Consider the following 14,247-nt stretch of genomic DNA (forward strand, 5'->3'; position numbering starts at 1 on the left):
AACTGCATACGACTCGCACCCTGGTGGGGCTCCATTCAGAAACCTCTGAATCTAATTCACTTTCAGGAATATGAAGAAGTGCAGAATGACCTGACAAGGAGTTCAGACACATCCTACAAGTATGACCAGGAACCAGGTTCAGCAAAGGTCACTGCCGAACTTGTCTTTTCCTGCTGGCCTAACAATCCTCGAAAATTTGTGAATTACAGTTAGGTCAGCAAAGTAACTGAACTATTAATCGAATTATTGAACTTGTAACTGAACTATTGAAATTGAACTAGTGTAATTGAGCTATTCATTAAACTTGTTATTGAACTATTAATTGAACTGTTAAATTTTCATGATCAAACGGCTAAGAATTAATACGATGTAATATCAAAAGAGAAAAGAATCAGATCACACCACAGGAAAAAAAACAGAAAAAAATGGAGCACGAGAACCAAGTAACACAAGAAAGAAGGAGCACAGGAATGAGCACATGAAACAACACAGGAACAAAAAGAGGAAAAGATACAAAACGAAGGAGCAAAGGAATGCATCAACGAAGACAGACATGAAAACATGACCAAAAACTAATAGGAAAACAGGAACGATGTTTCAATAAGTGATTAGATTTTGGGATCTGTATGCTTGCCTCAAAAACATAGGAGATTTTAGAGAATAGAGAACAACAACAAGCAAGAAAAAATAGAAGGAAAAACTAAACCACTCCCCCCTCAAAATAAAGAAAATTAAATATGCTGTAAAGCTGTTACTGTAGAATCTTAGATCTACAGTCAATTTGTCAAAATTTACAAAAATTTACAAAAAAAAAATATAATATAAAAATATAAAAAAATATAAAATTTATAAAAAATTTACAAAAGAAAAAGAGTCATCAAAACCAACTTCAATTGATGTAAAGATAATTTTGAATTCGAATTTTGTCCAAGATACTGATTAAGCCGGCAGTAGTTGTCTCTTTCCCTTAGTATTAGTGTAATATACAGGTAGAATAAACCGCAATGCAGATTGGTTACAGAAATTACAGCTAAAACAGCAATCAAATCAACATAGCCTTCAGAATAGTAGCTGTAGACCCAATTCAAAATATATCGTCCTAAGCACGAGCCGAAAGCAAACAATTAATGGGTTGTGATGGGTTCGCCTTCTACAATTTTTGAAATCACGATCAGTTGTGGCAATATAACATCAGCTTCAGGGAAAATACTGAAGGACCATAGGAAATGTGAAATTTCGAGGAACGCTGAAAGCGATGTTCAGTTAAATCACAAGACACTATGTTTATCCAGTTTGTCAAAAGGACGTATCAACAATACATGAAGTATGGCTAAGGGTACATATCAATGGGTTAAAGAGCCCATCTGAATCTTTGAGAGAATATGAGACGGGGAGATTAAATAAATTTATATTTTGGCTCGTGGAGGGGATAAAGAAGACCTAAAAAAGGGCCAAATTTTTTATGTCAGAGATTTTTTTATACATTGATCTGCTCAGAATTTTAGGAAATATCCCTCAATGTGAAATAAGTATGGTTGTATTGATTCTTGACGTCCGATTTTACTTTTCAACAATAAATCAAAACTGTTTTTAGTAAACGGGCTTAGAATACATTTATCTCATCAATCAAGCAGTTAATACGAAATATAGGACAACAAGGTTCTTAGATTAAAATGGTCAATTAATATTCATCTATGCTCAAGGTTGTCTATGAAGGGGGTACGACCCCTAAGCTTTCTAAGCTCCAGAGCGTCAATTACGTTTTACTGAAAACAAAATGCATTTTAAATGTTTTCCCTTTTATAAGGTTAATAGATCAGAATTTGCTGAGACTTCCGGGAATGAATACCATCATCTATTAAACTATCAATCAACATTGATCACTTGTTTTCAGAAAGCCTGGTTGTTATGGTAATTTTCTTTCGTTTTTGTTGATGCTGTGGTAAATAAAACACACTGCTTGAAACGAAACTTGATTTCAGTATAGCGCAAATGACGCTATGGTCTTTAGAAGGCTTAGGTGGCGTTAGCCCTCCTTTTATTGGTTAAAATTTCTGTTTAAACTTGACTATGTACTTGCTAATTATACGGAACATATTCAAGAAGTTTGCTGAACGTACGATCTATGAAAACCGGTTTCATAGCTACATTACATAAAAAAAACTAGTTTTTTTTAACTGAAAGTAAGGAGCGACATTAAAACTTAAAATGAACAGAAATTACTCCGTATATGAAATGGGTTGTCCCCTCCGCAATCCCTCGCTCTTTACGCTAAAGCTTTTAATTGTTTTAAAAAACAGAATTGTGGCAGAGACAAACTTTAGCGTAAAGAGCGAGGGATTGCGGAGGGGACAACCCATTTCATATACGGAGTAATTTCTGTTCGTTTTAAGTTTTAATGTCGCTCCTTACTTTCAGTTAAAAAAACTAGTTTTTTTTATGTAATTTCTGAACGTTTTTGAATTAATGCATGTTTGATTTTGGTTCTCCGCACATCAATTATTAAAATGAAATTTGCATATTAATTCCTTTTTTGGCTAAATGGCTTTTTCTTAGTTTTGATCAGACGATTTTGAGAAATAAAGGGTGGGGAAAGAGTCCTAGTTGCCCTCCAATTTTTCGGTTACATAAAAAGGCAACTATCAATTTTAATTTTTAACGAATGTTTTTATTAGTAAAAAATATACGTAACTTAAGAATTAACTTACGTAACAAACTTTTATATTCTTAAATTTTTTATTATGTGTATGAGGGGGTTTGTACCCTCGTTAATACCTCGCTCTTTACACTAAATCGTAGATTTTGTCCCAATTCTTTAAGAATGACCCCTGAATCAGAAAGGCCGGAGAATAAATAGTTGAAATTACTAAAAACACTATAGCATAAAGAGCGAGGTATTTATCTCCTCCTAAATACCTCGCTCTTTATGCTAAAGTATTTTTAGAACCCCTCATATGCGTAATAATCTCCGTTCGTTTTAAGTTTCAATGCTACTCCTTACTTTCAATTGAAAAAAAGTTTTCATGTTTATTTTTTCATTGTTTTTTATAGTAATTTTAGAAAATCCTGCGCCCTTTTCATTGAATTTCTGTTCCCCCATGACATATTTCTCCAAGGAAAGATCCTCCCACATAGCCCCATCCCCTCAAACCCTCAACCCCACCCCCAAAGCCACAAAAATCACCCTGGAAAGGTCTGTACACTTCCCAATAACCATTATTATTAAACACCCCGGTCAAAGTTTGTAACTTGCAGCCCCTCCCCCAGGGACTGTGGGGGAGTAAGTCATTCCCAAAGACATAGTCATCATGGTTTTTGACTTTGCAGAAACAAAATGGCTATCTCAAAATTTTGATCCGTTGACTTTGGAGAAAAAATGAGCGTGGGAGGGGGCCTAGGTGCCCTCCAATTTTTTTGGTCACTTAAAAAGGAACTAGAACTTTTCATTTCCGTTAGAATGAGCCCTCTTGCGACATTCTAGGACCAATTGGTCGATACGATGGCCCCTGGGGAAAAGAAAAAAAAACAAAACAAACAAACAAATAAACACGCACCCGTGATTTGTCTTCTGGCAAAAAATACGAAATTCCACATTTTTGTAGATAGGAGCTTGAAATTTTTGCTAAAGGGTTCTCTGATACGCCGAATGCGATGGTGTGATTTTCGTTAAGATTCTATGAATTTTAGGGTTTTTTTTCCCTATTTTTCAAAATAAGGCAAATTTTCTCAGGCTCGTAACTTTTGATGACAAAGATTAAATTTGATGAAACTTAAATATTTAAAATCAGCATGAAAATCCGATTCTTTTGATGTATATTTTAGCATCAAAATTCCGTTTTGTAGAGTTTCGTTTACTATTGAGCCGGGTCGCTCCTTACTACAGTTCGTTACCACGAACTGTTTGAAAGACAAATAACGGGTGACAGAATACATTGGACTTGTATAATTTGGGCTATATGTTTTAATTTTAGGGAGTAGGGGTAAGGTTAGGCTGCTTTACCCCCACACCCCCATAATGTGCAAATATATAGCCAAAATTATGTTATTATATAGTCTAAAGTATTGTATTTTCATCATATTTTGGTAAATTTCATTAGGATTAACCTAACATCGCTTCTTGGGTGTGTTCCGTATAATTAACAAGTACCGTTGACTAGATTTTTCATTGTATTTTTGGTTGGTTCTGGGATTTATTTAATTATTGATAGTGATTTCTGTTTGTTCTAAGCTTGATCATTATTTGACTTTATTTCTATCGTCTTTGGCGATAGGATAAACGGCGATTAATAAAACTCTTTACTTTTTCTTTAAAAATTCGTTGGTAGAATTTTTTTCTTTAATTAATTACTTAAATGTCCATCATCTGCTGATGATTTATCAGCAGCCTTGGTAGTCACACAAGCGTTGGTGTCAGTATTAGCTGACACTTTGTGACTGAAAGACGGAAGTCATTGTAGCGTTCATGTCATGTCATGCTGCCATAGCGTTGCTGCCATGCTGTCATAGCGTTCATGTCATGCTGCAAGGCTTGATCCGCACACCATAAAGCCGTTTAACATGATTGATTAAAAGAAGTTTTCCCTAAATAGAAGTTTTTCAAAGATGAACGATTTTATCAAGTCAATTTGTGCAGGTCCCTGACACGCCTACCAATTTTCATCATCCTAGCACGTCCAGAAACACCGAAGTCCCCAAAGCGCTGAACCCCCTAACTCCCCCAAAGAGAGCGGATCCAGTCCGGTTACGTCAAACACGTATCTACGACATTTGCTTTCATCCCGATCTCTCCACTCTAACCGTTTTCCAAGATTTCCGGTTTCCCCCTCCAGCTCCCCCAATGTCACCAGATCTGGTCGGAATTTAAAGTAAGAGCTCTGAGACATGAGTTCCTTCTAAATATCAAATTCCATCAAGATATGGTCACCCGTCCTTAAGTTACAAATACCTCAATGTTTCAAATTTTTCCGAATTAACACCCCCTCCAGCTCCCCCAAAGAGAGCGGATTCAGTCCGGTTACGTCAATCATGTATCTAGGACTTGTGCTTATTTTTCCCACCATGTTTCATCCTGATATCCTACTATAAGCGTTTTCCAATATTTCCAGTCCCCCCAGCTCCCCCCAATGACACCGGATCTGGTCAGGATTTAAAATGAGACATCTGAGTTACGAGATCCTTCTAAACATGAAATTTCATTAAGATCTGATCACTTCTTCGTAAGTTAAAAATACCTCATTTTTTTCTAATTTTTCCGAATTAATCCTCCCCCTAACTCCCTCAAAGAGAGCGGATCCGTTTCGATTATGTCAATCACATATCTAGGACTTGTGCTTATTTTTCCCACCAAGTTCCATCCCGTTCCCTCCGCTCAAAGCGTTTTCCAAGATTTTAGGTTTCCCCCTTCAACTCCCCCCAATGTTACCAGACCCGGACAGGATTTAAAATAAGAGCTCTGAGACACGATATCCTTCTAAATATCATATTTCAGTAACCCGTTCGTAAGTTAAATATACCTGATTTTTTTGAATTTTTCCAAACTAACCATCCCCTCACTCCCTCCCCCTCCAGATAGTTAAATCGGGGAAATGACTGTTTCTAGTTCAATCTGGTCTAGTCCCTGATACGCCTGCCAAATTTCATCATCCTAGCTTATCTGTTAGTGCCTAAATTAGCAAAACCGGGACCGACAGACAGACAGACCGACAGAATTTGCGATCGCTATGTGTCACTTGGTAAATACCAAGCGCCATTAAAAGTGAAATGAAATATTGAATTACTGAGATTTCCTGGAATTAATTTCATTATATAATAAATATTCAGGTTATTTTCATTAGTTCTTGCCCTTTTATGTTGATTAGTATAACAACAATATTTTTTTTTTCCCGCTCATACAAAAAAGACAAAAGCGGAGTAGTACAAAAGAAGAAAAGGAAAAAAAAGAACACTCAGCATCCAAGAACAAAATTAAGTAATAACTCCTTCATTCGCACTCGTAGATCAGATGTAGAGGCAGAAACTGGAACAATGTTTCCAACGCCTTTTTTTTGTACTTGTTTCAGTAGATAGCATAACGATAATTGGATCCACCATATTTTGAGATCTTAGAACGAATGTGTTGAACTATATATTCGGATCTAAGCTGTGGCGGAGATACATAAAGCAGGTGAGGGAGAGCAAGCGCTGGGTAAAGCTTTGCAAGAATCTCCCTGTTTAAGCTACATTTTAGAGAGACAAGCTTCCCGTAGCTTTATTCTTGGTAATTTTCTCGATTATTAGTGATCTAGAACTTCTGATATCATGACCCTACGTTAAAGTGAATTATTTTTATTTGCCGTTGATGTTTTTAACAACTAACGCACAGTGTTCAAAATAAATATAGTGTTCAGAAAGAACACAAATGACCTAATAGGCTTTAGAATTTTTATGGCTATGGTAGGGAGAAGGGGAGGGACAGTAGCCAAACTGTTACTTATTATCTAATTTCTGTTCGTTTAGGGTTTAATGGGAAAACTTTTTTTATTCATTTCTGTTCGTTTTTGGTTGCCAAAGTTTTGTTCTAGATTAATAAAATAAATATTTCTCCAGTTTTTCACGTCTTCGGCACAAGAACTAAAATATGAGATTCTAAGTTATCAGTTCTTGGTATCTTTTGATTTATTTCAATATCCCCTCAACATTCTCTTACAGTTTCAGCTAGATGTCAGTAGCCGTTCTTCAAATGTTGCAGATACGTCCTTCTAATGACCGGGATGCATCTAGTGTCTTTTGATTGAGTCCAACATCCTCTAAAAGTTTCAAGTAAATATTATTAGCTAGTCCTTATTGTAGTCTTGAGTCTTGGACAACCACGACACACATAGTTGTGCATTGATTAAATTCACCATCCTCCTCAACATTCTCTGACAGTTTCCAATTAATATCTTTACCTATTTTTAGATATTGCGGACATGCCATTTTGTCAACCAGTATACATATGGTGTCTTTTGATTCAGTTCAATCCCAGTCGAAATTTACTGAATTTTATAACTTAATAACCTTAGCCGTTTCTCAGACGTTGTAGTTACTCCCACTAACAACTGGGATGCAGATAGTAACTTTAAGTTCAATATCCCCCTCAACATTCTCTGAATGTGCCAACTTGATATTCTCCCCTATCTGTTCTTGAAACATGGAAGATAAGCCTTTTTGACAACCTGGATGCACTATGCCATCTGACAAGCAGGATGAATTTAAAAGCTTTTGATAGAGTTCAAAAGTTCCAGTTGTAATAGCAGTTACAGTAGTTACAGTAGTAGTAGCAGTACTAATAGTAGTAGTCATAGTCGCAAGTGTTAGCAGATGCAGTCATGAGTTGTCGCGTTCGCAGTCACAAGTTAAGAACTCACAGTCGCTGTTGACATGGTTGCATATAGTTGCAATTAGTCGCGCTCACGAGTACAGGTAGCCCTGGTCAAAAGTAGTCGCAGGCAGTCAAACTTGCAAGTAGTCGCAGTTATAATCACAGCAGTAGTAGCAACAGTGGTCCTGAAAGTTTCAAGTTAATACCCTTAGCCACTTATATGATATTGCAGATATGCCCTTTTGATAACCTGGTTGCACATAGTGTGTTTTGATTTAAGTCGACATCCTCCGCAACATTTTATAAAAGTTTCCCAAGTTTGCCCCAAGAACTGTGAGGGGTTATGTCATCCCCAGAGGCATAATTATTTGACCTTTAGAATATTTTGAACAAGATAGCCATTTCAAAATTCTGATCGTATGTCTTTGGGAGAAAGGAGGTTAGAAAGAGCATGGGAGGGGGAGTGGTTTCTCCCCCACCGCTTTTCAACATCATGCTTAACATTCCCCAAAGTTTCGTCTTAGTACCCTTAGCATTTTCGAAAACACACAATCAAAACATTCTCCCTTTTTCCTAGAGATAAATCCAGCACGTAAATACGGACAAAATGTATAATTTACACTGCACCTTAGGAGGTATAGTTGCTAAACCTTTTAACTATTTTGAACAAAGTGCCTTTTCAAAATTTCAATCTGTGTTTAGGGGCGGGGAATTTAAAACGGGCAAGGAGGGCTGGTTTCTCTTCGATCACTCTAACAAATCTCCCTTGACATACCCTAAAAAATTTCAAATTAATGCCCTCAGCCTTTCCTTCGGTATTGCTATTACGCCATTTTAACAACCAGCATCCACATTCCGTGTTTCAAGTGTAATCAAGATTCCTATCAGCATTTTGCTTATTGGTTGTGTTATTTCCCCCTTTATGTGGATCATTTTGATAGACATCGTCTTAAGGAGCACAGGAAAGGCAATTGGAGACCACGGAATCAAATGGGGAGGAAAAACGCTCCATAACTTAGATTATGCTGATGATTTAAGCATATTCGATGAAAGTGTGAGCAAAATGAATGAATTTTTAGAGGTTTTGCGAATTCAGGGTGCTAGAATAGGCTTGAGAATTAATGTTAAGAAGACTAAGTCACTAAGGCTAGGAATAAGTGAAGATGAAAAGGTGACGTTGGGTAACAAAAAGATTGATCAGGTTGGCAGCTTCACTTACCTTGGTAGTATTATTAGTAAAGACGGTGGGAGCAGTGAAGATGTTAAAAATAGAATAGCTAAGGCTCAGGGTGTTTTTTCACAGTTAAAAAAAGTTTGAAAGAATAGAAAGATAAGTCTGCAAACCAAGATTAGAATATAGGAAGCTACAGTGATGACAGTGGTCAAATATGGCTCTGAAGCATGGGCGCTCCGAAAAGCAGACGAAAATTTACTATATGTTTTCCAGAGAAATTGCCTACGGATTGTTATGGGTACCCGGCTGACTGACCGTATTTCAAACAGTAGGTTGTACGAACAATGTGGTTCAATCCCACTTTCTAGGGCTATAATGAAAGAAAGGTTGAGATGGGTAGGCCACGTTCTGCGGATGAAGGATGAAAGATAGCCGAAGATTGTCCTTTTTGGCAAACCGTGTGGGGCTACACGGAAAGCAGGTCGTTCTTGTATGGGTTGGGAGGATGTCATAAATAAATATTTAAAGGGAATGGGAACTTCCTGGGAGGGTGTAAAGAGGGAGGCCTTGAATAGATTAGGTTGGAGGAGGGGCATATGTAGCTGTGTTGGCCTCAGGCGGCTTGGTGCTACGGTGAGTTATTAGTAGTAGTAGTAGAGAAGCAGTTACTTGAACTTAAGATTATTTTAAACAAGATGGCTATTTCAAACTTTGGATCGAATGTCTCTGATGGAGGGTAGCCAAGAGGAGCCTAGAAGGAGGGCTGGTTGCCCTCCCACCACTTTTCAACATCCCCCTCAACATCCCCTGAAATTTTCAAATTTTAAAACCTTTAGCAGTCTTAAGATATAGCAGGTACGCCTAACTGATAAAATGAAACTGGTATTGTCTTTTGATTTAGTGTAATAAGTCCCTCAATATGTCCCAAAGTTTCACCATATTACCCTTAGTATTTTTGAACACATCCAGAATCAAATATGACGTCCTTAATATTAAGGACGTTGAACACGTCCTTAATATTAGAATTTCTTTCAAAGGGCTCTCTCCCAACATTCTATGACTACCGGTCCTATACAATCAACCTTGGAGTGAAAAAAATGAAGAAAAACGGGGGAAAACTGACACATCAGTATTCCCCATGCAAATAAATGATTTTCCTTACTTAAAATAAGTTAGTCAAGGTTCAAGGACTGTTATTCTCCTGCTGCAGGTACTAAAACATGGTTGACTTTTCATTTCGATCCGACATCATTTTTGAGGGTTTCAGCGTCTTTGTTAAATTTTCAAAAATGTGTTTTTGCAATAAGCTTTTACTATTTAGGTTAATCAAAATAATCTTACCTAATATTAAATTCTAATAGCAATTAAGAGGTAGTCTTTTTCTCAAAGCGCGTTTTTTACTTTCGGTTACTATGGGCCGTGGTTCAATCAAAATAATTGACCAATCAGTAGAAAGTTTGCAAGCATACAGATTTTAATTAAACGAGTATGATAGGCCTATTTAGCCAACGTAAAACCAATGTAATTAGGGACGTACGTAGAGGGGTTAGGGGTCTGGATCCCCTCCCCCCAAAAATCTAAAATTTTCCTCGATTTCATTGCGCTTTTTATTCGAACTCTAATTTTTTTCATCGGTCCTTGCAAAATAAAATTTCAGCGTATCTATGTGACAGTGACTTTTCAAGGAGTTTTTCAGATTTCTTGCTCCAAATCAGAGCTGGTCCACCAATCAGCTTAGAGAAAAATGATCCACCACTTAGTTTTTACAAAAATTTGACATGGACAGTTTTGTTGACCCATAATCACGCTACCATTTTTAAACAGCGGGTTATCTATTACTCAAGATTACAGAATGTCATAAAACCATGGTAAATCGGTTTAATTGATTACATTTATCATATGTGGCATGACAAAAAAAAAAGTCAAAATACGCATTCTGAAGTTCACTGATCTATATTACATTATTGGTGGTTTTAGACACAACCCGAAGTGCTTGACCTTCACCATTGTAAAAAAAATACTTCCTGATGTAATCAAGATTTGGAATATCGCCTGTTCGAATTGCAAAATGTAATTTTGCAAGTTTTGAAATAATAATGTCAAGCATTCATCCCTTCTCTGGAAAAAAAAAATCTCTGGTGATATGTTATGCTGGTTTAGAAATGATCAGAGGGTCAGAAAATTACCAGCAACAAATAGAAATACACCTTTTTGATACTTTGGTAAAGAATCTCTGGTAATACATTATGCTGATTTAGAAATGATCAGAGGCTCAGAAAATAACCAGCAACAAAGAGAAATACACATTTTTAATATTCTGATAAAAAATCTCGGTACTTGTGTATTATTCAGAACAGACTCAATAAGTGAAGTTAGGTTCTTTCGTGAAACAAACTACGATGCAAGTACATTTTAATTGAATATTTGGTACTTGTTCATTATTCAATTGATTCAATTCAGAACACACTCAAGAATTTTACTGAGAAAATCCGGTTTCATAGCCATAAAGACAAAACTCAAATTTCGTTTGCTACGCATAGTGATAGAAGATAGTGTCTGAACATGGATTTTGAAATGAAGATTTGGGATTTGCCAAAGATTGAAAAAGAGGCAATTATATTTTTCCAGGATAAGGGGTTGTTGCCCACAACAAAACAGTGCGTCAATGGATACAACATGACTTTATACTCTTACGAGAAGGAGCATTTTTGAAAGTGTAACAATAGGCCATGTTTGAAAAAAGTCAATTAGCGTGTAAATACGTGGTTAGGTTAGGTAACTTCACTTATTGAGTGTGTTCTGAATAATACACAAGTATCAAAATCTCTTTTAATACATTATGCTGATTTAGAAATGATCAGAGGGGGAGAAAACTACCAGCAACAAATAGAAATACACCTTTTTGACACTGGTAAAATATATCTGGTAATAGGCTACATTATGCTGATTTAGAAATTATCAGAGGGTCAGAAAATTACTAGCAACAAATAGTAATACACCTTTTTAATACCGACTGAAGTAAGAAATGTCTTGAAAACAATTTCAGAAAACATTAACTCAGCATTCCCAATTTTTTTCAATGGAACTTTAGGAGTAATGATCTAATGAAATACCTATTGTTATATAAAAGGCCGAACACACGTCACTTTATTCGGCACCAATTTCAACGGCCAAGTGGGTAAACGACAGGGAGGATCTTTCCTTGAAGGAATTAAAAAAAATTAAAAAAGCATTAAAAAAGATAAGACAATAAATAAAAAAGTTTTTTCAACTGAAAGTAAGAAGCAAAATTAAAATTGAAAACAAACAGAAATTATTACGTATATGAGGAGGTTTACCCCCTCGTCAATACCTCGCTCTTTACGCTAAAGTTTTTTTTAGCTCTTTCAAAAGAGTTACTTATTCTAATTAAACGGCCTTTTTGATTCAGGGTCATTCTTAAAGGATTGGAATAAAATTCAAAATTTAGCGTAAAGAGCGAGGTTTTGACGAGGGGACGAACTACCAAATATACGTAATAATTTCCGTTCATTTTAAGTTTTAATGTTGCTCCTTACTTTCAGTTGAAAAATACTGTTTTTTATCTTATTACTAAGCTAAGGCTCCCGCGAACAATTTTTACTTGTACTATAAGCGGGGCTGTATTCAGAATTTCCGATTGGGGAGAGGGGGAGGTTAAACTTTTTTTTACATGTATGAAAACCAATTTACGTTTCTCAGATAAAAATATTTTACTTTTTAGGAAAAATAGACTTTTTTTACCTGCAGTTTTAAGACCAAATAAAAGTCATAGGGGGTTTCAAACCCCCTTCCTCTGAATACAGCTATGATTATGAGCCATATTACATGCTCTTCTGCATTTGCACTCTTCTTCCGATAACTTCCTGAACATTGCAAAGCTATAGAAATACTTAGTGTGAGTTCAGCTGTGACGCTATGGTTGAGATGAGAGAAGGTCAAACCAATGCTTGAGTTGAAAAATAAATATACTACATGCATAAATGGTATATATATATATATATATATATATATATATATATATATATATATATATATATATATATATATATATATATATATATATATATATATATATATATATATATACCGGGGAATGTCCGAAATACCGTATTTTCTCCGTGGTTTGATGATGACAGGTTAGGTTTGATTACGTTAGGTTAGCTTGGATTAGATTTTAGCCCATTTCTGATATTTATTACCAAATCTAACCTAGCATAAGCTAATATAACCTAAACTAAAATAGTCCAACCTAACTTTAACTTTTTAAGCATAAGACTTAAAAAGCTGACTCACGTAGGTAATTGAATTCAAGCGGATAAAAAAGAATTTCGGGCATTCACCGGTGAATTTCGACATTTTCTCACATATAAACACACCCACACACACACACACACACACATATATATATATATATATATATATATATATATATATATATATATATATATATATATATATATATATATATATATATATATATACTAGCTGTTGGGGTGGCGCTTCGCGCCCCCCCCAAGCCCCCCCGCGCGCGTAAGTCGTTACGCGCCATATTAGTTACGCGCCATTGTAGTTGTGTCCCTGTGTCCCACCTGTGAATATAGATAGATTTATATATGTGTTTCAAACTACGTAAAAATTGCGAATATACAACATTCTTGGCTTTCCCACTACTGGGAGCTTTCCGTTTCCAATTGCCAGCAATTGATCTGAAAATGTTTGACCAGAATCATCGTTTTGCAATCGGACACGCATATTTGTAGTTAATTTTAATATTTTTACGTGTGCCCATAAATAAGAATTTTTCAGGCAAGCATTCATTTCGTCTGCAGGAGTTAAACTACGTAAAAATTGCGAATATACAACATTCTTGGCTTTCCCATTGTCTGTGCATATACAAAGCCGTATGTACTAATAATGACGTCATATGCAAACGCTCTTTTTACAAACAAACAAACATGCATACACACAACTCGTTTTTATATAGATAGATAGATAGATAGATACAATACAAATTAACTGCGTAAAACTTGCGAATATACAACATTCTTCGCTGTCCAATTGTCGCTGCATATAAATAGATTGTCAGGTTTACCGACCCTCGAACATGCAACGTACAATTGTCCATGGGAAAACAATCAGTATTAAGATCTATACCACATTTTTCTAATGATTGACCTTGAGCTTTGTTAATGGTGATTGCAAATGCTAATCGAATTGGGAATTGCAATCTTTTAAATTGAAAAGGCAGATCCGTTGGAATCATGGGAATGCGAGGAATAAGAACAGCCTCACCCTCAAAAGGCCCTGTCAAGATTGTGGCCTCTATTAGGTTTTCCATTGTTTTTTTTTTACGGCAAGTCGCATGCCATTGCAAAGCTTTGGTGGGTTGATATTTCTTAAAAGTATTATTGGTACGTCTATTTTTAGTTGTAGCACGTGTGGTGGAAACCCTGAAAGATCTATGGAATTTAAAAATTCAGATGGATAATTAACCGCTTCATTTGGTTCCAAAACTGTGTCGACTGACTTGTAAAGGACTGCCTGGTCTCGAATCTTGGTCAAAACAATATTGTTGATTTCGTGGACGTCTATATTTTTGGGTGCGAGAATCGCTCTTTCACTTAGCCATTTATTATTTTTATAATTTTTTAGAATATTCGGAAATACTTTTTCAATCATTTCATTTTTGGACGTCACTAATACAGAAATCAGC

The 14,247-nt window shown here is 35.9% G+C and overlaps 1 long non-coding RNA gene across 1 annotated transcript in view; it reads right to left on the reverse strand.

The window, feature by feature from the left end:
- The window catches only part of LOC136035592 (uncharacterized), a 30,880-nt gene extending 18,477 nt beyond the window's left edge, over nucleotides 1-12,403 (reverse strand). The window contains exon 1 of the long non-coding RNA XR_010619475.1: nucleotides 12,276-12,403. This is a non-coding gene — a long non-coding RNA (uncharacterized LOC136035592). The remainder of the gene's footprint in view (nucleotides 1-12,275) is intronic.
- Between the last annotated feature and the right edge of the window lie 1,844 nt (nucleotides 12,404-14,247).

The sequence above is a fragment of the Artemia franciscana genome, chromosome 14 (genome assembly GCF_032884065.1).
Source record: "Artemia franciscana chromosome 14, ASM3288406v1, whole genome shotgun sequence".
NCBI lineage: Eukaryota > Metazoa > Arthropoda > Branchiopoda > Anostraca > Artemiidae > Artemia > Artemia franciscana.